At 39.2% G+C, this 23816-nt stretch overlaps 1 long non-coding RNA gene across 1 annotated transcript; it reads left to right on the forward strand.

The window, feature by feature from the left end:
* The first annotated feature begins 5165 nt into the window (after nucleotides 1-5165).
* LOC116587753 lies at nucleotides 5166-22030 on the forward strand. Its single transcript, XR_004284623.1, has 3 exons — nucleotides 5166-5259; nucleotides 10259-10261; nucleotides 22020-22030. It is a non-coding gene; the product is annotated as an uncharacterized LOC116587753 (long non-coding RNA).
* Nucleotides 22031-23816: the final 1786 nt, after the last annotated feature.

The following is a 23816-nucleotide window of genomic DNA, read 5'->3' on the forward strand; positions in this document are numbered from 1 at the left end:
TCTCTACTCTTATCTTCTTCTACTCATTGTGTTCCATGCACATTGGCTTCATTCTATTCCTGAAACGTTTACAACTTTGGATTTTTTTGCATACATTCCCTCTCTCTGGGATTCTTTTCCTCCAGCTCTTCCCGTGGCTCTTCCATCCTTAGGTCCCAACTGAAATATTGCCTTGTAATAGAGTCTGTCTCCATGTTTAATGCTTAACCATAGATAGCTACAAGCCTGCTCCTCTGGGAAAGCCAATAAGAAAGTCTACCCTCTCACTCCCTTGACACAGGTACATGTGGGAATTTAAATTATGCAAGACCCAACCCATTCATGGGAACACTCACCCTAACCCCAGCACCTAACCACAACAAAAAACTAAGCCACATGCCCCTCTTTATGCTCATGTCATTTGAACTGGCTTGGATATCTATGGTTCTCCCTCAAAAGCCTCATTATGTAAGTAATAAACCTTTTCATACACTCTTAGTGCCTGAATGGCTTTATCAATCTCCATACTGAAATCAATTATGAGTGGAAGGTTTGACTCACCCTTTATGGTGCAACCCCAATGCACAGTTCCTCAGACAGGTCTTCTCTAACAATTATCCCAGGATAGCTTTGCCAATAATTCTCTATCTCATCGTGTTTTCCATGTCCCAGTCCTCAAAAATGTCATTAATGCATTCTGTTGTTTTCAAAACAAGTAAAATAGCAATGATCTGTCCTTTAATACCTTCCAGAAAGTGACCACTACATCTCCAAATAGGTCTCTCCCTACTCTATGAACTCCCAACCAGTCAGTCTTTACAGGTCTTTCTTGACTAGGATATGACTATTTTCTCTCTACCTCCTTACTCACAATTCCACTTACTTGGAAAGCCCTGACTCTTTTCTGCTTGTTCAAGATGGATAGACCCCTCTCATATTTGGGATGATTTCTTCCATGAGCTCTGCTAAATAACTTCAAACAACAGCTTTTCCTGTATTTTGTAAAACCTTTATCCATGGAATTGATTATATTAGTATGCTGGAGTAGCAGGAAAGAAAAGAGAAGGTCTTTGAGAGGAAGCCTGAGAAAGTGAAGCGTGTTCTCTGCAATGGGACAGGAGAAGAGAGCTAAAGACTTACAGGGGAGTGGAGACTGGGCAGCAATTCCCAGGCAACATCCCAGGGTCAGCAGTGAACAGACAAGTAGCTCTGCGTATGCCAGAGAAGGAAGCAGCTGTGGTCTCAGAACTCAGCCTCCCCCCAAACTACCAAGCCGAGCGGACCATCAAAGTGTCAGGGTCTTTCATCCTGAAGAAATCATGTAGACTGTTGTCTCAAAATAACTCATGTGGACAGGTGATTGTGACCTCCTCAGACCTGGATGCTCTATCAACTCAGGGAAATGAGCCCTTGGCATTGACTCAAATTGAATTTCCTTTCAATCTGGGCCAGAAATGGGTTGGTCTAGAAAAGAAAGATATGTGCTGTTTTTTGCACACCTGAATTTGTGAACTTATTATTTTATACCTGCTACTCTACTAATTTATTTAACTCATTAAATTAGCATGATATTCATCCTTCTTTTGTGTTTGTGTGATATCCAGCTATATCAAAAGCTCCTGGAGAACTGTATAATTTCAGACTCTAGTAGGATTTTCTGCATATGAGTAACAACCAGATTTTTGTGTACAGAAAAACTGGGGCCACTGTTTGGCACGGAGACTTTTAATTAGTCTCTTGGTAATCATGGTCCTCATAAATGGTCCAAGGGCTGGAAAGTACTTCACATGCATTTAGTGTTCCAATTGTTATTATATAAATAAGAGAAGATATGTGAGTCAGGGAGTGGGAGAAAAAATGATAGTTCAGTTATTAGGGCTTGACTGACTCAGGGCTATAATTTGTAATAATAACTGCTGTTTGTATGTCCTTACTGGGCATGGCTGTGCCTCCACACCCTCCACTTGCTTTCTTCCAGTGCTGTGTTAGTAAAATGAGAAATGCTATTTTCAAATCAAAACTAAAAAGGTGCTCATTAATAAAAAAAAGCAGAACAAAATTGTATATAGAATATTACTCTAGGGGTGTCTGCATGGCTCATTTGGTTAACCATGTGCCTTCAGCTAAGGTCACGATTCCAGTGTCCTGGGTTCGAACACCTCATCGGGCTCCCTGCTTGGCAGAGAGCCTGTTTCTCCCTCTCCCTCTTCCTGCTGCTCTGCCTACTTGTGCTCTTTCTTCTCTCTGTGAAATAAGTAAATAAAATCTTTAAAAAAATTACTCTAATTTTGTTTTTTACATATCTGCATGTATATGTATTTGGAGAATAGACACCCAAAAATATCTTTATGGCTAGGAATGTAAATATATCTCTCTATGCCTGTATCTACATCTGTACACTCTAATCCTTGCTCTCTCCAAATGATGAGATGCCTGATGACTTCTATTTATTGTTTATAACTTCCTAAAATTTCCAAAGTGAACATACATTTTTTAATATTCAGAAAAATTATAAATGGCTCAGTTTTTTATTTTTATTTTTTAAAGTCTTTTTAAATTTATTTATTTTATTTATTTATTTTTTTCAGTGTTCCAAGATTTATTGTTTATGCACCACACCTAGTGCTCCATGCAATACGTGCTCTCTATAACACCCACCACCAGACTCACCAATCCCCCCCACTCCCTTCCCCTCCAAAACCCTCAGTTTGTTTCTCAGTGTTCAGTCTCTCATGGTTTGTCTTCCCCTCTGATTTCTCCCCAACTCACTTCTCTCCGTCTCCCAGTGTCCTCCATGTTATTTCTTACGCTTCACAAGTAAGTGAAACCATATGATAATTGACTTTGTCTGCTTGACTTATTTCACTCAGCATTATCTCCTCCAGTCCCGTCCAAGTTGATACAAAAGTTGGGTATTCATCCTTTCAGATGGAGGCATAATACTCCATTGTATATATGGACCACATCTTCTTTATCCATTCTTCTGTTGAAGGGCATCTTGGCTCTTTCCACAGTTTGGTCATTGCTGCTGTGAACATTGGGGTACAGATGGCCCTTCTTTTCCCCACACCTGTATCTTTGGGGTAAATACCCAGTAGTGCAATTGCAGAGTCATAGGATAGCTCTATTTTTAATTTCTTAAGGAATCTCCAAACTGTTTTCCAAAAAGGCTGCACCAACTTGCATTCCCACCAACAGTGTAAGAGGGTTCCCCTTTCTCCACATCCTCTTCAACTCTTGTTGTTTCCTGTCTTGTTGATTTTGGTCATTCTAACTGTTGTAAGGTGGTATCTCAATGTGGTTTTGATTTGAATCTCCCTGAGGGCTAATGATGATGAACATTTTTTCATGTGTCTGTTAGTCATTTATATGTCTTCTTTGGATAAATGTCTGTTCATGTCTTCTGCCCAATTTTTGACATGATTATCTGTTTTTTGAGTGTTAAGTTTGAGGAGTTCTTTATAGATCTTGGATATCAGCCTTTTGTCTGTAGTGTTATTTGTGAATGTCTTCTCCCATTCTGTGGGTTGCCTCTTTGTTTCATTGACTCTTTCCTTTGCTGTGCAGAAGCTTTTGATCTTGATGAAGTCTGAAAAGTTCATTTTCGCTTTTGTTTCCTTTGCCTTTGGAGACATGTCTTGAAAGAAGTTGCTGTGACTGATGTTGAAGAGGTTACTGCCTATGTTCTCCTCTAGGATTTTGATAGATTCCTGCCTCATGCTGAGGTCTTTTATCCATTTTGAGTTTATCTTTCTGTATGTTGTAAGAGAATGATCAAATTTCATTCTTGTATACATAGCTGTCAAATTTTCCCAGCACTATTTATTGAAGTAATTGTCTTTTTTCCACTGTATATTTTTTCCTGCTTTGTCAAAGATTAGTTGACCATAGAGTTATGGGTCCATATTTGGGCTCTCTACTCTGTTCCACTGGTCTGTGTGTCTTTTTTTGTTCCAGTACCATACTGTCTTGGTGATCACAGCTTTGTAGTAAAGCCTGAAATCAGGGAACATGATGACCCCAGTTTTGTTTTTCTTTTTCAACATTTCCTTAGCAATTTGGGGTCTCTTCTGGTTCCATACAAATTTTAGGATTATTTGTTCTAGTTCTCTGAAAAATGGTGGTGGAATTTTGATCGGGATGGCATTGAAAGTATAGATTGCTCTAGGCAGTATAGACATTTTAATAATGTTTATTCTTCCAATCCATGAACATGGAATGCTTTTCCATCTTTTTGTGTCTTCTTCAATTTCTTTCATGAGTGTTCTGTAGTTCCTCAAGTACAGATCCTTTACCTCTTTGGTTAGGTTTATTCCCAGGAATCCTATAGTTCTTGGTGCTATAGTAAATGGAATTGATTCTCTAATTTTCTTTTCTGTATTTTCATTATTAGTGTATAAGGAAGCAACTGATTTATGTACAATGATTTTGTATCCTGCCACATTACTGAATTTCTATATAAGTTCTAATAGTTTGGGGATAGAGTCTTTTGGGGTTTCCATATAAAGTATGGAATTGACACTTTGAATACCTTTTATTTCTCTGTGTTTTCTGATTGTTGTTGCCAGGACTTCTAGTACTATGTTGAACAACAGTGGCACCAGTGGACATCCTTGTCATGTTCCTGATCCCATAAGGAAGGTTGTCAGTTTTCCTCATTGAGAATGATATTTGCTGTGGGTTTTTCATAGATTTTATGAAGTTGAGGAATGTTCCCTTTATCCCTACACTTTGAAGAATTTTAATCAGGAATGGCTGTATTTTGTCAAATGCTTTTTCTGCATCAATTGAGAGGACCATGTGGTTTTCTCTCTTACTGACTTGTTCTATCACATTGATTGATTTGTGAATGTTGAACCACACTTGCATCCTAGGGATATATCCCACCTGGTCATGGTGGATAATCTCTGTAATGTACTGTTGGATCCTATTAGCTAGGATCTTGTTGAGAACCTTGGCATCCATATACATCAGGGATATTGGTCTGAAATTCTCCTTGTTGATGGGGTCTTTGCCTAGTTTGGGGATCAGGGTAATGCTGGTTTCACAGAAAGAGTCTGGAAGTTTCCCTTTTGTTTCTACTTTTTGAAACAGCTTTAGGAGAATAGGTATTATTTCTTCTTTGAATGTTTGGTAGAATTCTCCAGGGAATTCATCAGGTCCTGGGCTCTTGTTTTTTGGGAGGTTTTCGATCACTGCTTCAGTCTTGTTACTAGATAATGGTCTATTCAGGTTGTCAATTTCTTTCTGATTCAGTTTTGGACATTTATAGGTTTCCAGGTTTATAGGTTTCCATTTCGTCTAAGTTGCTTAACTTACTGGCATATAACTGTTGATAATAATTTCTGATGATTGTTTCTATTTCCTTGGTGTTAGTTGTGATCTGTCCCTTTTCATTCATAATTTTATTAATTGGGGTCCTTTCTCTTTTCTTTTCGATTAGTTTGGCCAGTGGCTTATTGATCTTATTGATTCTTTCAAAAAACCAGCTTCTAGTTTCATTGATATCTGCTCCAAGCTTGATTACTTCCCTTCTTGTGCATCAGGTTGGCTTAATTTGTTGTTGACTTTCCAGTTCTTTAAGGTGTAAAGAGAGCTTCTGTATTCTGGATTTTTCAATTTTTTTGAGTGAGGCTTGGATTGCTATGTATTTCTCTCTTAGGACCACTTTGGCATATCCCATAGATTTTGGAACAATGTGTCTTTATTCTCATTGGTTTCCCTGAATTGTTTAAGTTCTTCCTTGATTTCTTGGTTGATCCAAACATTCTTAAGCAGGGTGATCTTTACTGTCCAAGTGTTTGAATTCCTTCCAAACTTTTTTTTGTGGTTGAGTTCCAGTTTCAATGTACTGTGGTCTGAGAATATGCAGGGTACAATTTCAACCTTTTTGTATCAGTTGAGCCCTGATTTGTGACCCAGTATGTGGTCTATTCTGGAGAAAGTTCCATGTGTGCTCAAGAAGAATGAGTATTCTGTATTAATATGAGAAGAGAGAAGAACCACATGGTCCTCTCAATTGATGCAGAAAAAGCATTTGACAAAATCCAGCATCCGTTCCTGATTAAAACGTTTCAAAGTATAGGGATAGAGGGAACATTCCTGAACCTCATCAAATCTATCTGTGAAAGACCCACAGCAAATATCATTCTCAATGGGAAAAAGCTTGCAGCCTTCCCGTTGAGATCAGGAACAAGACAAGGATGCCCACTTTCACCACTCTTGTTCAACGTAGTATTAGAAGTCCTAGCAACAGCAATCAGACAACAAAGAGAAATAAAAGGTATCCAAATTGGTAATGAAGAAGTCAAACTCTCTCTCTTCACAGATGATATGATTCTTTATATGGAAAACCCAAAAGACTCCACCCCCAAACTACTAGAACTCATACAGCAATTCAGCAACATGGCAGGATACAAAGTCAATGTGCAGAAATCAGTGGCTTTCTTATACACTAACAATGAAAATACAGAAAGGGAAATTAGAGAATCAATTCCATTTACTATAGCACCAAGAACCATAAGATACCTGGGAATAAACCTAACCAAAGAGGTAAAGGATCTGTACTTGAGGAACTACAGAACACTCATGAAAGAAATTGAAGAAGACACAAAATGATGGAAGACCATTCCATGCTCTCAGATTGGAAGAATAAACATTGTTAAAATGTCTATACTGCCTAGAGCAATATATACTTTTAATGCCATTCTGATCAAAATTCCACCAGTATTCTTCAAATACCTGGAGCAAATAATCCTAAAATTTGTATGGAATCAGAAGAGACCCCGAGTCACTTAGGAAATGTTGAAAAACAAAAATAAAGCTGGGGGCATCACGTTACCTGATTTCAAGCTTTATTACAAAGCTGTGATCACCAAGACAGCATGGTACTGGCATAAAAACAGACACATAGACCAGTGGAACAGAGGAGAGAGCCCAGATATGGACCCTCAACTCTATGGTCAATTAATCTTCAACAAAACAGGAAAAAATATACAGTGGAAAAAAGACAGTCTCTTCAATAAATGGTGCTGGGAAAACTGGACAGCTATATGTAGAAGAATGAAACTCGACCATTCTCTTACACCGTACACAAAGATAAACTCAAAATAGATAAAAGACCTCAACGTGAGACAGGAATCCATCAGAATCCTAGAGGAGAACATAGGCAGTAATCTCTTTGATATCAGCCACAGCAACTTCTTTCAAGATATGTCTCCAAAGGCAAAGGACGAAAGCGAAAATAAACTTTTGGGACTTCATCAAAATCAAAAGCTTCTGCACAGCAAAGGAAACAGTCAAAAAACAAAGAGGCGGAGGAGTCAAGATGGCGGAGAAGTAGCAGGCTGAGACTACTTCAGCTAGCCGGAGATCAGCTAGATAGCTTATCTAAAGATTGCAAACACCTGAAAATCCATCGGCAGATCGAAGAGAAGAAGAACAGCAATTCTGGAAACAGAAAAACAACCACTTTCTGAAAGGTAAGACCGGCGAAGTGAATCCAAAGCGACGGGAAGATAGACCCCGGGGGGAGGGGCCGGCTCCCGGCAAGCGACGGAGCAACGGCACACAAAATCAGGACTTTTAAAAGTCTGTTCCGCTGAGGGACATCGCTCCAGAGGCTAAACCGGGGCGAAACCCACGCGGGGTCAGTGTGACCTCAGGTCCCGCAGGGTCACAGAAGGATTGGGGGTGTCTGAGTGTCGCAGAGCTTGCGGGTACTGGAACGGGAAAGCCGGCTACAGAGACAGAGCCGACAGTAAGCTAACAGCTCGGTGTTACCTTGAACCGGTCGCAGGCTCGGTGAGCTCGGAGCGCGGCCGGAGGTCAGGCAGACGGGAGTAACTGGGCGCTGTTCTCTGAGGGCGCACTGAGGAGTGGGGCCTGGGCTCTGGGCTCCTCCGGAACGGAGACCAGGAGGCCGCCATTTGTATTCCCGTCCTCCAGAACTCTACGGAAAGCGCTCAGGGAACAAAAACTCCTGAAAGCAAACCTGAGCGGATTACTCACCCCAGCCCCTGGTAAGGGCGGTGCAATTCCGCCTGGGGCACAGACACTTGAGAATCTCTACAACAGGCCCCTCCCACAGAAGATCAACAAGAAATCCAGCCGAGACCAAGTTCACCTACCAAGGAGTGCGGTTTCAATAGCAAGGAGAGCAGCAGAATTCCAGAGGAGGAGAAAGCAAAGCACGGAACTCATGGCTTTTTCCCTGTGATTTTTTTTAGTCTTGCAGTTAATTTAATATTTTTCTTTTTCATTTTTTGTTTTTTTTCTCGCCTTCTTGTTAAATTTTTTTTTAACTTTTACTTTTTTCTTTTTTAACGTTTTTTAACTAGTTTATCTAATATATATATTTTTTCTTTTTTATATTTTTCTTGTTTTCTTTTTTTTAAATTCTTTTCTTTTTTTTTTCTTTCTTCCTTTTTGAACCTCTTTTTATCCACTTTCTCCCCCCTCACGATTTGGGATCTCTTCTAATTTGGTTAAAGCATATTTTCCTGGGGTTGTTGCCACCCTTTTAGTATTTTACTTGCTCCTTCATATACTCTTATCTGGACAAAATGACAAGACGGAAAAATTCAACACAAAAAAAAGAACAAGAGGCAGTACCGAAGGCTAGGGACCTAATCAATACAGACATTGGTAATATGTCAGATCTAGATTTCAGAATGACAATTCTCAAGGTTCTAGCGGGGCTTGAAAAAGGGATGGAAGATATTAGAGAAACCCTCTCGAGAGATATAAAAGCCCTTTCTGGAGAAATAAAAGAACTAAAATCTAACCAAGTTGAAATCAAAAAAGCTATTAATGAGGTGCAATTAAAAATGGAGGCTCTCACTGCTAGGATAAATGAGGCAGAAGAAAGAATTAGTGATATAGAAGACCAAATGACAGAGAATAAAGAAGCTGAGCAAAAGAGGGACAAACAGCTACTGGACCACGAGGGGAGAATTCGAGAGATAAGTGACACCATAAGACGAAACAACATTAGAATAATTGGGATTCCAGAAGAAGAAGAAAGAGAGAGGGGAGCAGAAGGTATACTGGAGAGAATTATTGGGGAGAATTTCCCCAATATGGCAAAGGGAACGAGCATCAAAATTCAGGAGGTTCAGAGAACGCCCCTCAAAATCAACAAGAATAGGCCCACACCCCGTCACCTAATAGTAAAATTTACAAGTCTCAGTGACAAAGAGAAAATCCTGAAAGCAGCCCGGGAAAAGAAGTCTGTAACATACAATGGTAAAAATATTAGATTGGCAGCTGACTTATCCACAGAGACCTGGCAGGCCAGAAAGAGCTGGCATGATATTTTCAGAGCACTAAACGAGAAAAACATGCAGCCAAGAATACTATATCCAGCTAGGCTATCATTGAAAATAGAAGGAGAGATTAAAAGCTTCCAGGACAAACAAAAACTGAAAGAATTTGCAAACACCAAACCAGCTCTACAGGAAATATTGAAAGGGGTCCTCTAAGCAAAGAGAGAGCCTCAAGTGGTAGATCAGAAAGGAACAGAGACCATATACAGTAACAGTCACCTTACAGGCAATACAATGGCACTAAAATCATATCTCTCAATAGTTACCCTGAATGTTAATGGACTAAATGCCCCTGTCAAAAGACACAGGGTATCAGAATGGATAAAAAAACAAAACCCATCTATATGTTGCCTCCAAGAAACTCATTTTAAGCCCGAAGACACCTCCAGATTTAAAGTGAGGGGGTGGAAAAGAATTTACCATGCTAATGGACATCAGAAGAAAGCAGGAGTGGCAATCCTTATATCAGATCAATTAGATTTTAAGCCAAAGACTATAATAAGAGATGAGGAAGGACACTATATCATACTCAAAGGGTCTGTCCAACAAGAAGATTTAACAATTTTAAATATCTATGCCCCCAACGTGGGAGCAGCCAACTATATAAACCAATTAATAACAAAATCAAAGAAACACATCAACAATAATACAATAATAGTAGGGGACTTTAACACTCCCCTCACTGAAATGGACAGATCATCCAAGCAAAAGATCAGCAAGGAAATAAAGGCCTTAAACGACACACTGGACCAGATGGACATCACAGATATATTCAGAACATTTCATCCCAAAGCAACAGACTACACATTCTTCTCTAGTGCACATGGAACATTCTCCAGAATAGATCACATCCTCGGTCCTAAATCAGGACTCAACCGGTATCAAAAGATTGGGATCATTCCCTGCATATTTTCAGACCACAATGCTCTAAAGCTAGAACTCAACCACAAAAGGAAGTTTGGAAAGAACCCAAATACATGGAGACTAAACAGCATCCTTCTAAAGAATGAATGGGTCAACCGGGAAATTAAAGAAGAATTGAAAAAAATCATGGAAACAAATGATAATGAAAATACAACGGTTCAAAATCTGTGGGACACAACAAAGGCAGTCCTGAGAGGAAAATATATAGCGGTACAAGCCTTTCTCAAGAAACAAGAAAGGTCTCAGGTACACAACCTAACCCTACAACTAAAGGAGCTGGAGAAAGAACAAGAAAGAAACCCTAAGCCCAGAAGGAGAAGAGAAATCATAAAGATCAGAGCAGAAATCAATGAAATAGAAACCAAAAAAACAATAGAACAAATCAACGAAACTAGGAGCTGGTTCTTTGAAAGAATTAAAAAGAATTAAAATTGATAACCCCCTGGCCCGACTTATCAAAAAGAAAAGAGAGAGGACCCAAATAAATAAAATCATGAATGAAAGAGGAGAGATCACAACTAACACCAAAGAAATACAAACTATTATAAGAACATACTATGAGCAACTCTACGCCAATAAATTTGACAATCTGGAAGAAATGGATGCATTCCTAGAAACATATAAACTACCAAAACTGAACCAGGAAGAAATAGAAAGCCTGAACAGACCCATAACCAGTAAGGAGATTGAAACAGTAATTGAAAATCTCCAAACAAACAAAAGCCCAGGGCCAGACGGCTTCCCGGGGGAATTCTACCAAACATTTAAAGAAGAACTAATTCCTATTCCCCTGAAACTGTTCCAAAAAATAGAAATGGAAGGAAAACTTCCAAACTCATTTTATGAGGCCAGCATCACCTTGATCCCAAAACCAGACAAGGATCCCATCAAAAAAGAGAGCTATAGACCAATATCCTTGATGAACACAGATGCGAAAATACTCAACAAAATACTAGCCAATAGGATTCAACAGTACATTAAAAGGATTATTCACCACGACCAAGTGGGATTTATTCCAGGGCTGCAAGGTTGGTTCAACATCCACAAATCAATGTGATACAATACATTAATAAAAGAAAGAACAAGAACCATATGATACTCTCAATAGATGCTGAAAAAGCATTTGACAAAGTACAGCATCCCTTCCTGATCAAAACTCTTCAAAGTGTAGGGATCGAGGGCACATACCTCAATATCATCAAAGCCATGTATGAAAAACCCACCGCAAATATCATTCTCAATGGAGAAAAACTGAAAGCTTTTCTGCTAAGGTCAGGAACACGGCAGGGATGTCCATTATAGCCACTGCTATTCAACATAGTACTAGAGGTCCTAGCCTCAGCAATCAGACAACAAAAGGAAATTAAAGGCATCCAAATCGGCAAAGAAGAAGTCAAATTATCACTCTTCGCAGATGATATGATACTATATGTGGAAAACCCAAAAGACTCCACTCCAAAACTGCTAGAACTTATACAGGAATTCAGTAAAGTGTCAGGATATAAAATCAATGCACAGAAATCAGTTGCATTTCTCTACACCAACAGCAAGACAGAAGAAAGAGAAATTAAGGAGTCAATCCCATTTACAATTGCACCCAAAACCATAAGATACCTAGGAATAAACCTAACCAAAGAGGCACAGAATCTATACTCAGAAAACTATAAAGTACTCATGAAAGAAATTGAGGAAGACACAAAGAAATGGAAAAATGTTCCATGCTCCTGGATTGGAAGAATAAATATTGTGAAAATGTCTATGCTACCTAAAGCAATCTACACATTTAATGCAATTCCTATCAAAGTACCATCCATCTTTTTCAAAGAAATGGAACAAATAATTCTAAAATTTATATGGAACCAGAAAAGACCTCGAATAGCCAAAGGGATATTGAAAAAGAAAGCCAACATTGGTGGCATCACAATTCCGGACTTCAAGCTCTATTACAAAGCTGTCATCATCAAGACAGCATGGTACTGGCACAAAAACAGACACATAGATCAATGGAACAGAATAGAGAGCCCAGAAATAGACCCTCAACTCTACAGTCAACTAATCTTCGACAAAGCAGGAAAGAATATCCAATGGAAAAAATACAGCCTCTTCAATAAATGGTGCTGGGAAAATTGGACAGCCACATGCAGAAAAATGAAATTGGACCATTTCCTTACACCACACACAAAAATAGACTCAAAATGGATGAAGGACCTCAATGTGCGAAAGGAATCCATCAAAATCCTTGAGGAGAACACAGGCAGCAACCTCTTCGACCTCAGCTGCAGCAACATCTTCCTAGGAACAACGCCAAAGGCAAGGGAAGCAAGGGCAAAAATGAACTATTGGGATTTCATCAAGATCAAAAGCTTTTGCACAGCAAAGGAAACAGTGAACAAAATCAAAAGACAACTGACAGAATGGGAGAAGATATTTGCAAACGACATATCAGATAAAGGACTAGTGTCCAGAATCTATAAAGAACTTAGCAAACTCAACACCCAAAGAACAAATAATCCAATCAAGAAATGGGCAGAGGACACGAACAGACATTTCTGCAAAGAAGACATCCAGATGGCCAACAGACACATGAAAAAGTGCTCCATATCACTCGGCATCAGGGAAATACAAATCAAAACCACAATGAGATATCACCTCACACCAGTCAGAATGGCTAAAATAAACAAGTCAGGAAATGACAGATGCTGGCGAGGATGCGGAGAAAGGGGAACCCTCCTACACTGTTGGTGGGAATGCAAGCTGGTGCAGCCACTCTGGAAAATAGCATGGAGGTTCCTCAAAATGTTGAAAATAGAACTGCCCTATGACCCAGCAATTGCACTACTGGGTATTTACCCTAAAGATACAAACGTAGTGATCCAAAGGGGCACGTGCACCCGAATGTTTATAGCAGCAATGTCCACAATAGCCAAACTGTGGAAAGAACCTAGATGTCCATCAACAGATGAATGGATCAAGAAGATGTGGTATATATACACAATGGAATACTATGCAGCCATCAAAAGAAATGAAATCTTGCCATTTGCGACAACATGGATGGAACTAGAGCGTATCATGCTTAGCGAAATAAGTCAAGCAGAGACAGACAACTATCATATGATCTCCCTGATATGAGGAAGTGGTGATGCAACATGGGGGCTTAAGTGGGTAGGAGAAGAATCAATGAAGCAAGATGGGATTGGGAGGGAGACAAACCATAAGTGACTCTTAATCTCACAAAACAAACTGAGGGTTGCTGCGGGGAGGGGGTTTGGGAGAAGGGGGTGGGATTATGGACATTGGGGAGGGTATGTGCTTTGGTGAGTGCTGTGAAGTGTGTAAACCTGGTGATTCACAGACCTGTACCCCTGGGGATAAAAATATATGTTTATAAAAAATAAAAATTATAAAAGAAAAAAAAACAAAAAAAACAAAGAGGCAACCCACGGAATGGGAGAAGATAATTGTAAATGACAGTACAGACAAAATGTTGATATCCAGGATCTATAATGAACTCCTCAAACTCAACACACACGAAACAGGCAAACATATCAAGAAATGGGCAGAAGATATGAACAGACACTTCTCCAATCAAGACATACAAATGGCTATCAGACACCTGAAAAAATGTTCATAATCATTAGCCCTCAGGGAGATTCAAATTAAAACCACATTGAGATATCACCTTACACCAGTAAGAATGGCCAAAATTAACAAAAAATGAAACAACATGTGTTGGAGAGGATGTGGAGAAAGGGGAACCCTCTTACACTGTTGGTGGGAATGCAAATTGGTGCAGCCTCTTTGGAGAACAGTGTGAAGATTCCTCAAGAAATTAAAAATAGAACTTCCCTATGACCCTGCAATTGCACTCCTGGGTATTTACCCCAAAGATACAGATGTCGTGAAAAGAAGGGCCATCTGTACCCCAATGTTTATAGCAGCAATGGCCATGGTCGCCAAACTATGGAAAAAACCAAGATGCCCTTCAACGGACGAATGGATAAGGAAGATGTGGTCCATATACACTATAGAGTATTATGCCTCCATCAGAAAGGATGAATACCCAACTTTTGTAGCAACATGGATGGGACTGGAAGAGATTATGCTGAGTGAAATAAGTCAAGCAGAGAGAGTCAATTATCATATGGTTTCACTTATTTGTGGAGCATAACAAATAGCATGGAGGACAAGGGGTGTTAGAGAGGAGACGGGAATTGGGGTAAATTGGAAGGGGAGGTGAATCATGAGAGACTATGGACTCTGAAAAACAATCTGAGGGGTTTGAAGTGGTGGGGGTGTGGGAGGTTGGGGTACCAGGTGGTGGGTATTATAGAGGGCATGGATTGCATGGAGCACTGGGTGTGGTGAAAAAATAATGAATACTATTTTTCTGAAAATAAATAAATTCAAAAAATTAAAAAATAAAAAAAATAGAAAAAAAGAAGAAGAATGAGTATTCTGTTGTTTTAGGGTGGAATGGTCTGTATATATCTATGAGGTCCATCTGGTCCAATGTGTCATTCAATGCTCTTGTTTCTTTATTGGTTTTCTGCTTGGATGATTTGTCTATTACTGAGAGTGGCATGTTAAGATCCCTGCTATTAATGTATTCATTAATACATTAATACATAATCAGTATGACTCCTTATCTTGATTAACAATTGTCTTACGTAATTGGCTACTCCTGTATTGGGGGCATAAATATTTACAATTTTTAGATCTTCTTAGTGTATAGACCCTTTAAGAATGAAGTATTGTCCTTCTTTATCTCTGACTATAGTCTTTAGTTTAAAATCTAATTTATCTGATATGAGAATCACTACCCCAGCTATATTTTGAGGCCCATTGGCATGAAAGATGCTTCTCCATCACGTCACTTTTAGCCTGGATATATCTTTAGGTTCCAAATGGTCTCTTGTAGACAGCATATGGATGGGTCCTGTCGTTTTATCCAATCTGCAACCCTGTGCTGTTTTATGGGAGCATTTAGGCCATTCACGTTGAGAGTGATCATTGAAAGATGTTTTTATTGACATCATGTTGCCTTGTTTCTGTAGATTGCCTCTATAAATTTCTGTTCTATGTCACTCTTGGGTTCTTTCTTTTTTTTTTTTTTATAGAACCCCCCTTAATATTTTTTGTAGTGCCAGCTTGGTGGGCACATACTCTTAAACCTTGCCAGTCTTTGAAGCTCTTCATCTCTCCATCCATTTTGAATGTCAGCCTTGCTGGATAAAATATTCTTGGCTTCATGTTCTTCTCATTTAGTGCCCTGAATATGTCTTGCCAGCCCTTTCTGGCTTCCCGGGTGTGACATTATTCTGATGGACCTTCCTCTGTAGGTAAGGAATCTTTTCCTCCTAGCTGCCCTCAGAAGCTCTTGTCTAAAATTATGATTCATCAGTCTCACAATCAGGTGTCTTGAGGTCTTTCTAGATTCATTGATTTTGGGAGATGTTCTTTCTGGACACGAACACTGGTTCCATTCCCCAGATTGGGAAAATTTTCATCCAGAATTTGTTCAACTATATTTTCTAGTCTTTTTCAACCCACTCAGGGATCCCAATAATTCTGATGTTGGAACGCTTCATGGTGTCATTTATCTCCCTAATTCAGTTTTCTGGCTTCTAAGTTGTTTTTTATAAAGCAGATTTTTATAAAGGCAAGTGGATAGAGAGGCAAGGTGCATTACTTTTGTCCTGTGCTTTATTTATAACAGACTTAACACAGTATTTATTCACTTGAAATGTATCTGGGAAAAGAACTATGATTCTACATGTTTAATTATTGTCATCCCATGACCCATGTTCTCCAGAATATTTTTAGTGAATATTTTCTGAATTGTATTACTAAAATTAATTTTAGAAATCAATAACCTTCATGTTCAGGATATACAGCTTTTGGTTATAGCTCTATAACTAATATATGAAGACAAAATTCAAAGTGATTATTTCAAAATGAAACCAAAAGTCAACTAAAAATATTTGACAAAGCTGACTGTTTATTAAATATATGGTTTTAGAACAGAAGAAGCATTAATAGAAGAGTCAGTGGTAGAGCTACTCCATGCCTTTTGTTTCCCAAATCTGACCAACATTTCCATCTGTCCATGCCTTGAGGGAAAGAGAGCTAACTTTTAGTCAACACCTCTCAAGGATGGGGTGTAGTCTTATGTGTACCCAAGACCACATAACTACCTGAGTAACAGGTGAACAAGAACCAGCAGATGATCTGACTTAATTTACCAGTGGTATTTTTTTTAAACATTGATTAAACTAAGGAAACTTCACATTAAAAAAACACTAGATTTCCAGTTTTTCCTAAATTCCAAAGGTTTAAAAAGACCAGGCTCACTTGCCTGCATGGCATGCCATGGGCCAGATATCATGGTCTGCACTGGCCTTGTTTCATACAATTTGTTTATCTGCCTGAATCCTGAAAGCATTTCAATTTACAACCTATGAAAGCCCTCTAAACCCAAGACACCAAGATTTGGGACTTTGCTTTAGAACAAACATTAGATGATCTTCTAACCCCAAGTCACCTAGGTATTCCACCGTCCCTCATCATTAACTGGGATGTGCAAGTGCCCAGAATAGCAAAAGCTTTGGCAGCACTCATTGGGAAGCTACCGTTGACCTGAACTGAAGTTAACCTTCTATAGCACTCATCAAATGTTTTTGTCTCCAGACTCCTTTCACTCTTGAATATTACTGTGGACCCCAATGGTCTTTTGCTTATGTGAGTTGTATTCATCAATTGTTGCCATATTAGAAATAAAAATGAATATGTATCCATGTTTGTTCTCAAATAACAAGTCGATTAAATGTTAACAGAAATAATATATATGTCTTTATTTAAATTCAATTAGCCAACATACAGTACATCATTAGTTTTCGGTATAGTGTTCCATGATTCGTTAGTTAAGTATAACACCCAGTGCTCATCACATCATGTGCCCTCCTTAATGCCCATAATTGAGTTACCCCATCTCCTACCCACCTCCTTTTCCACAATCCTAAATTTGTTTCCCAGAGTCAGGACAGAAATATTATTAAATGAAAATAACTATACTTTCCCAAACCAAATTTTAATAAGAAGAGTAGGATTATTTTATATCCTTGCAAATCTCTATATAGACTCACTTAACATGAGACAGCCAGAGTCTTTTATCTGCTTCTACATTTAATCTGCCCTTAATATCACACATCATGGAACCCCTTGAAAACTTCACTATGTGTTCAAAAGAAAGGTAAAGTGAGAAAGTTAAATGTCTAAGTATTTTTATGAAAATAATTTTGGCTTCATAGACCCTTTGAAAGGTTTTGGAGATTCCCAGCCATCCCTAAATCATACTTTGAGAACAGCGGGATTCTTATAATCTTTTATTTATCTCACTTGATAGGAATGTTCATATGTTTCACTGGAGAAATACTATGGTATTTGATTACCTGGTGTGCTCCCAGACTTTGAAGGGAATGGGAAAAAATAATATAGTATATACCCTACATGAGTCTTGTAAAATATGAAAACTCAAAATTTTCCCCAAAATCTATCCTTAAGGTGGATAAATAATTATGTACCTCATACACTTTCTCAAGCAAACTTATTGAAAATGCATATTAATACACAATAATAATAATAAGGGAAACCTCAGCATAGCACAGTGGCAGATGTATTTTTTTTTAAGATTTTATTTATTCATTTGACAGAGATCACAAGTAGGCAGAGAGGCAGGTAGAGAGAGAGAGGAGGAAGCAGGTCCCCTGCTGAGCAGAGAGCCCAGACGTGGGGCTTGATCCCAGAACCCTGGGATCATGACCTGAGCTGAAGGCAGAGGCTTTAACCCACTGAGCTACCCAGGCGTCCCAAGGCAGATGTATTTTTGAGAATTTAAAAACTTGCAACCTCTGGAGATACAGCATGATTGAAGAACTATATCCCTATATTTTAACATATCTCTTTATTCATTCAACAAATATTGTTTGACTGTCTACTATGAACACCTATGGTAGTGTTAGCTCTAAATTACTGACATTACTTGATGTGGTGAAAAATCACATTCGTTTGATGACGTTTCCAACCAGAGAGAATGATACATGAGTATTTAATTTTATGGCATGATTTAGATGTTGATATGGAGTTTGCATATCTAGGCCCCTCTGTGGCCTAGACCCTGCCCTGTGCCTGTTCTTGTAAGCACACAGCTATGTTCTTTCATTTACATATAGTCCATGGTTGCTTTTGTGAGAATTGAGTCTATATGACTCAGAAAGCATAAATATTTGCTATCTGGCTCTTTACAGAAAAAATTTGTCCACCCCATCCCAATCTTGAGCAGTGATCTGAAGTTTCCCCTGAACAACTGGAAAAATAAGATCCAGGTTATTTATTATATGATGAGTGCTCTATGAATTTTATGTTTTAAGACATCTCCAATGATTTCAGTTCAAGGAAAGTGTGGATTGTATCAGGAAATTCTAAGTTGGCGGAATACATACTGAACAGAACTGATTTACTGAGAGGAGAGTTGCAATGGAGGCAAATTGGTCTTTCTAGATGAATTTCTCTGCTGACCTCACTCTTGCCACCTGGGCTGATGTCTCCAAGGTCTGGGTCTATCCATAGCACTTTGTGCCAGGTTGTCCAAGTATTTGATGTGGATAAGAACCAGCCAGATGGACAGTGGTGCTCCAGAAGTGACCTTCCTATCACCTGTTCAGTATCAGGGTCTTGTGTCTTTCATGGATGGGGCCTTTTATCATTTTGGATGATCAGTTGGATGAAGCTACTTCTTGTTCTTCCTTTCGCACAACTACTTGGATTGCTGAACTAATCTTGGCTTTGTAAATTGTACATCTGAAGAGTTTGAGTTATGACCACAGAGAGAAGAGTAGATTATGCCGTCTTTACATAATTACTGTGTCCGTCAGTCTCAGATTAGCTGTGGTGAAGAGATTTGCTTCTTATGAAGTCAGAATCAATTAATTTACTACATCGACTTGGTGTTTACCTGTTAAAGGGCCATCCATTTTAGGGAGAGAATGTAGTTGGAGAAGAGGAGCCATCCGCAGAAAAAGTATGAAGGAATAAATTTCTCTATCTCTCTTCTACTATCCTTTAAAAAATTTCCCCTTTCCTGGAGGTGATTATTTTTTTAATTGACACTAATGGTATTGGATAACTGTAGTGGTTATTATAAATCATTTAAAATGGCTGCAAGTTAGTCTCTATCCATTATTTATTACCTACATATAAGCTTATGCTATATTTGTCACAACTCTTATTATTCTGGTCACAGAAACTGAGATGAAGAAAGCGAAGGGACTTGACCCAAATCACATAGTTAACAAGTAGAAAGTTGAGATGAACACTGGCTTTATTTACTTTTCCAAATCCTTTGCCTTTATTGTCTCTAGGCTTCCCATGACACCCACTCAATTCTAGTCCTTTTGGGTAATTCCATAGGCTTTAGGCATTCCCTGTTCATGTCCCCTTCTTATTTCCCATGACAGCCAGCTCCCAGATAGATGGTGAATTGTAAGAAATGGGAAAAATGATTCACACTAGAACTAATTGGGATTGATTTATTTATATATTCTACAACAAATTGTTGATGACTTCTGTTTACCAAATATTTTGCCTGTGTCTGGATTCTAAAAATGAAGACAACATGCCTGCTCTCAGGAAGCTCCTGGCTTGCAGATGTATATACTGGACAAATAATGACCACATATTACCTTTCCTCCATGATAAATATATATAAATATATCCATTTTATATATATTTCATTTACATATAGTCCATGGTTGCTTTTGTGTGTATGTATGTATATATATATATATATATATATATATATATATATCCATTTTAAGTGGGATAGTGTTATAATGATGAAACTTTCAGCACTGGCCCACTGGCCTCATACAAGTGTAATAGAGGGTGGGGGTGAGGGGTCCAGGGAACCCTAGGACCTGTAGTAGCTTCTGCATAAGGATGATCCTGTTAGAAAGTAGTCCAGTTTAGACTGTTACCATGCCTACAATATTAGTACTTGGGAAGTTTGTGAAGATTTATCTCATATTTAAATCTAAATTCTAAAATGCAGCCTAGTAAATTATTATTCCTCAAGGACAATTTTGGCAAATTACAATTTTGTTGAAGAGGAAGGTGATGTGACCCTTTCACCCTTTCATCTTGATATTTTAGGTTTCTTCTTTTTTTTTTTTTTAAGATTGATTGATTGATTTATTTGACAGACAAAGATCACAAGTAGGCAGAGAAGCAGGCGGGGCCGGGGGGACAGGCTCCCCACCGAGCAGGGACCCTGGTGCGGAGCTCGATCTCAGGACCCTGAGATCATGAGCTGAGCCAAAGGCAGAGGCCCCAACCTACTGAGCCACCCAGGCACCCTTTGCTATTTTAGGTTTCTTGTTCCCTTCTCTCTACCCCTTCCTGCAGCCAGTCTAGAGAGTAGTGCTTGTAGTCACTCTGGTGGGGTTCAGATATAGTACCCCCAAGATATGGCACTTTGATGTATCAAATATCTTAAGCCAATGAAGTTTGAGAAAATAGTAGAAACAGAATGGTCACACCTCCCTACCATCTCACTTTCTTACCTGAATGCAGGAGATGAGTCTCCCATGCAGAAGTTGCCCTCCCTGTATCAGGAGAGGAGAGGACATTCTCATCATCAGAGACAGGGAATTTAGGAACGGGAAATCCCCAAACCAACCTCGTTAAACTAATACCTATCACCTAGTTTCTTCCCCATTATTTACTACCCCAAGTCTGGACCACTTTGTCCTAATTCTTCACCAATTTATTGCCTCTTTGTCTAAAAGACATATAAGCTCCCTGCTCTGGTGACTTTATGAGGTCTTCCTTCTCTTGTGAAGGCTCCCATGTACATGTAAAAATTCAATACAATTTATATGTTTTTCTCTTGTTAACCTATCTTTGACAGTTCAATTTTCAGACCCAGGCAAGCACCCTGAGAGGGTTGAAGAAAACTTTCCCCCCCTTCAGCTCTGTGAACTCCTGTCAGAAAATGGACAGATGGAAGATTATTCCCAAAATACATACTTTCTGAATTTAAAGATTGTAATGAAACACTGCTGTAATGATACCATGCCTGCGTATTTAGAGGAATTTTTAAAAGATTTATTTATTTATTTTAGGGGGGAAAGGGGGGCAACAGAGAGAGAAAGAGAGAACGAGCGAGCAAGGAGGGGGCAGAGAGAGAGAAGCCAACTCCCTGCTGAGCATGGAGCCTCATGGGTCTTGATCCCATGACCCTGAGATTGTGACCTGAACTGAAATCAAGAGTTGGACTCTCAACTGCCTGAGCCACCCAGATGCCCCTAGGGACAACTTTTTTTCTATGTGTACGGTGAAATACACACAGATGAACTGTTAAAACTGCTATACTTTTATTTTCTATTTTTACATGGATGTAACATAACACTGGAGATAGAACAGACCTCAGGCATACCATGATTTGCTATGAGCAAAAGGTCTTTCTTGCTTTTTAACATGATTCTGTACAATATTTGCATATATACACCACCAGAGTTTCTTTGATTGCTATGAAAAAATATAACTACAAACACAAAACGTCTCAATGAAAATCATCGTAAATACTTTGGATGTGTTCAAAGAAAGAACGGGAATCAGAGACGCTATCAGTTGCGTGGTATGGCTGCATATATTCTTAAGGAGAGGAAAGTCAGCTTTCTTCAGCAGAGAGGTGACAGTCACCACAAGGAGAATACGGCTTGAGGATAAGCTAAGTGCTTCAAGTTGCCCTGCTGCTCAGTGTTTCCCAGAGAGCCTTTCAGAAAGCCTGATGCCAAAGGCTGCTCTCTAGAAAATGGGCTGACACTTACTTCTTGTATTCACAATATTACCTTATAATTGTAAGTGCTTCTCCTCCTCCACTTGTTACCTCAATTCCCCAAGCTCTAAATACTTTCTGCCTCCTAAATACTCTCTTATTAACCTCCAAGCTGTGGTGAGGCTGGCAGGGGAATTTGGAAGGACTCTTCATCTTTTCAGCTCAGAAAGTTCTATCATATCGGGGTCAAGTAACTTGTAAGATCTCTGCTCATCAGAAATACATTTGAACCTTCTGGCTTTGCATAAGGAGATGAGGGAAAAAATAAAAATATGTCAGTGGTAGTCACCCAAAGGAAGAGAAGAGCATGTTCGCCAAGGTATTAATTGAAGGTATCTCCACAAGTATACAGTTTGAGGCCTGGGCAATCATGGCAAGCTTTTTATATATTCTGTTCACAACAAGAACTGTTTGTTTAAAAATATAGTTCTGGGACAAAAATGCAATATGTAAAACTCTGAGGTCCCTGGCCCACCCCATTTAATTGAGTGGCTTTAGTTGTAGAACTCAAAGTACCAGCAGACACAAAAGTAATGGAATCTGGAAATAGATTATGTATGCATAAAATGCTATGACTGCAAAAAAAGGTTAATGTGTAGTTTAATTAATGTTCTCCATTACAGAGTCTTGTCTTTGCTAGACTGCACCTTTCTTAGGAAGCATGAGCTTTAGTTGTTTATATCAGAAAGGTCAGGGAACTACTTATGGGAGCACAGAAGAATAATCTAGAAGGCGGGAGGGGAAGAAAAAAGGAAGTTAAGATTGTGAGGCAAGGCTAGGTTAGAGGAACATTTGGGCCACGGAGACAGCTCTGTGTGTGTGTGTGTGTGTGTGTGTGTGTGTGTGAGAGAGAGAGAGAGAGAGAGAGAGACTGAGAGAAAGAAAATGAACTTTTGAGATTTCATTTGTGGATTAAAAATGTAACACCCCCATTGATTTTTGATAGTTTTTGGATGTTATTCTGGAATTTCTTTTTAAACTACACTGATAGTGTTACAAAGTAGTTTGGTTATAGTAAGTGGAACCTGTGAAATGGCTGATTTCTGTATATCAACGACAGTCAAATATTGCTGATTTTTCCTGGGCCACCTTGTGTTTGGTGTTAGTTAGTGTCTCTACAAGGACTGGTGGAACTGTTCCAGCCACAAGAGGTCACAGGCACAAAGGCAGTGGGGAGGACAGGCAGGGCAGTGCCTGGGGCTGGTTCGTGGTTCCCTGGAGAGGAGTGGCAAGTGACCTGATGCTGAGGCTACCCCAGCGCTCCGTAGCACGCACTTTTTTCCAGACACCATGCCAAGCACTGATAGTACAGAGTCCAGTACAACCTCACAGGGGTCCTATGAGGCAGGTGTTATTAGTTTGCCTCATACTCATTGTTATTTGACTAATAAAGAAATGAGGCTGAGATGGTTGATTTTATGTGTCCACTTGACTGGGCTGTCTGCTGAGTTGATGTGATTAACATATAAACTATTAGACTTTGAGTAAAGCATATTACCCGCCATAGCTTGGGTGGTCCTCATCGCATCATTTGAAGGTGCTAAGAGAAAAGACTGAAGGCCCCGTATGAGGAAGGGATTCTGGCTCCAGATGGCTCCTGCCAGAATTTCAATTTAGACTTGTCAGCCCCCACAATCACGTAAGCCAATTCCTTAGACTCAGTCTCTTGCTCTCTCTCTCCTTCTCCCTGTCTC

Source organism: Mustela erminea, chromosome 4 (assembly GCF_009829155.1).
Source record: "Mustela erminea isolate mMusErm1 chromosome 4, mMusErm1.Pri, whole genome shotgun sequence".
Classification (NCBI taxonomy): domain Eukaryota; kingdom Metazoa; phylum Chordata; class Mammalia; order Carnivora; family Mustelidae; genus Mustela; species Mustela erminea.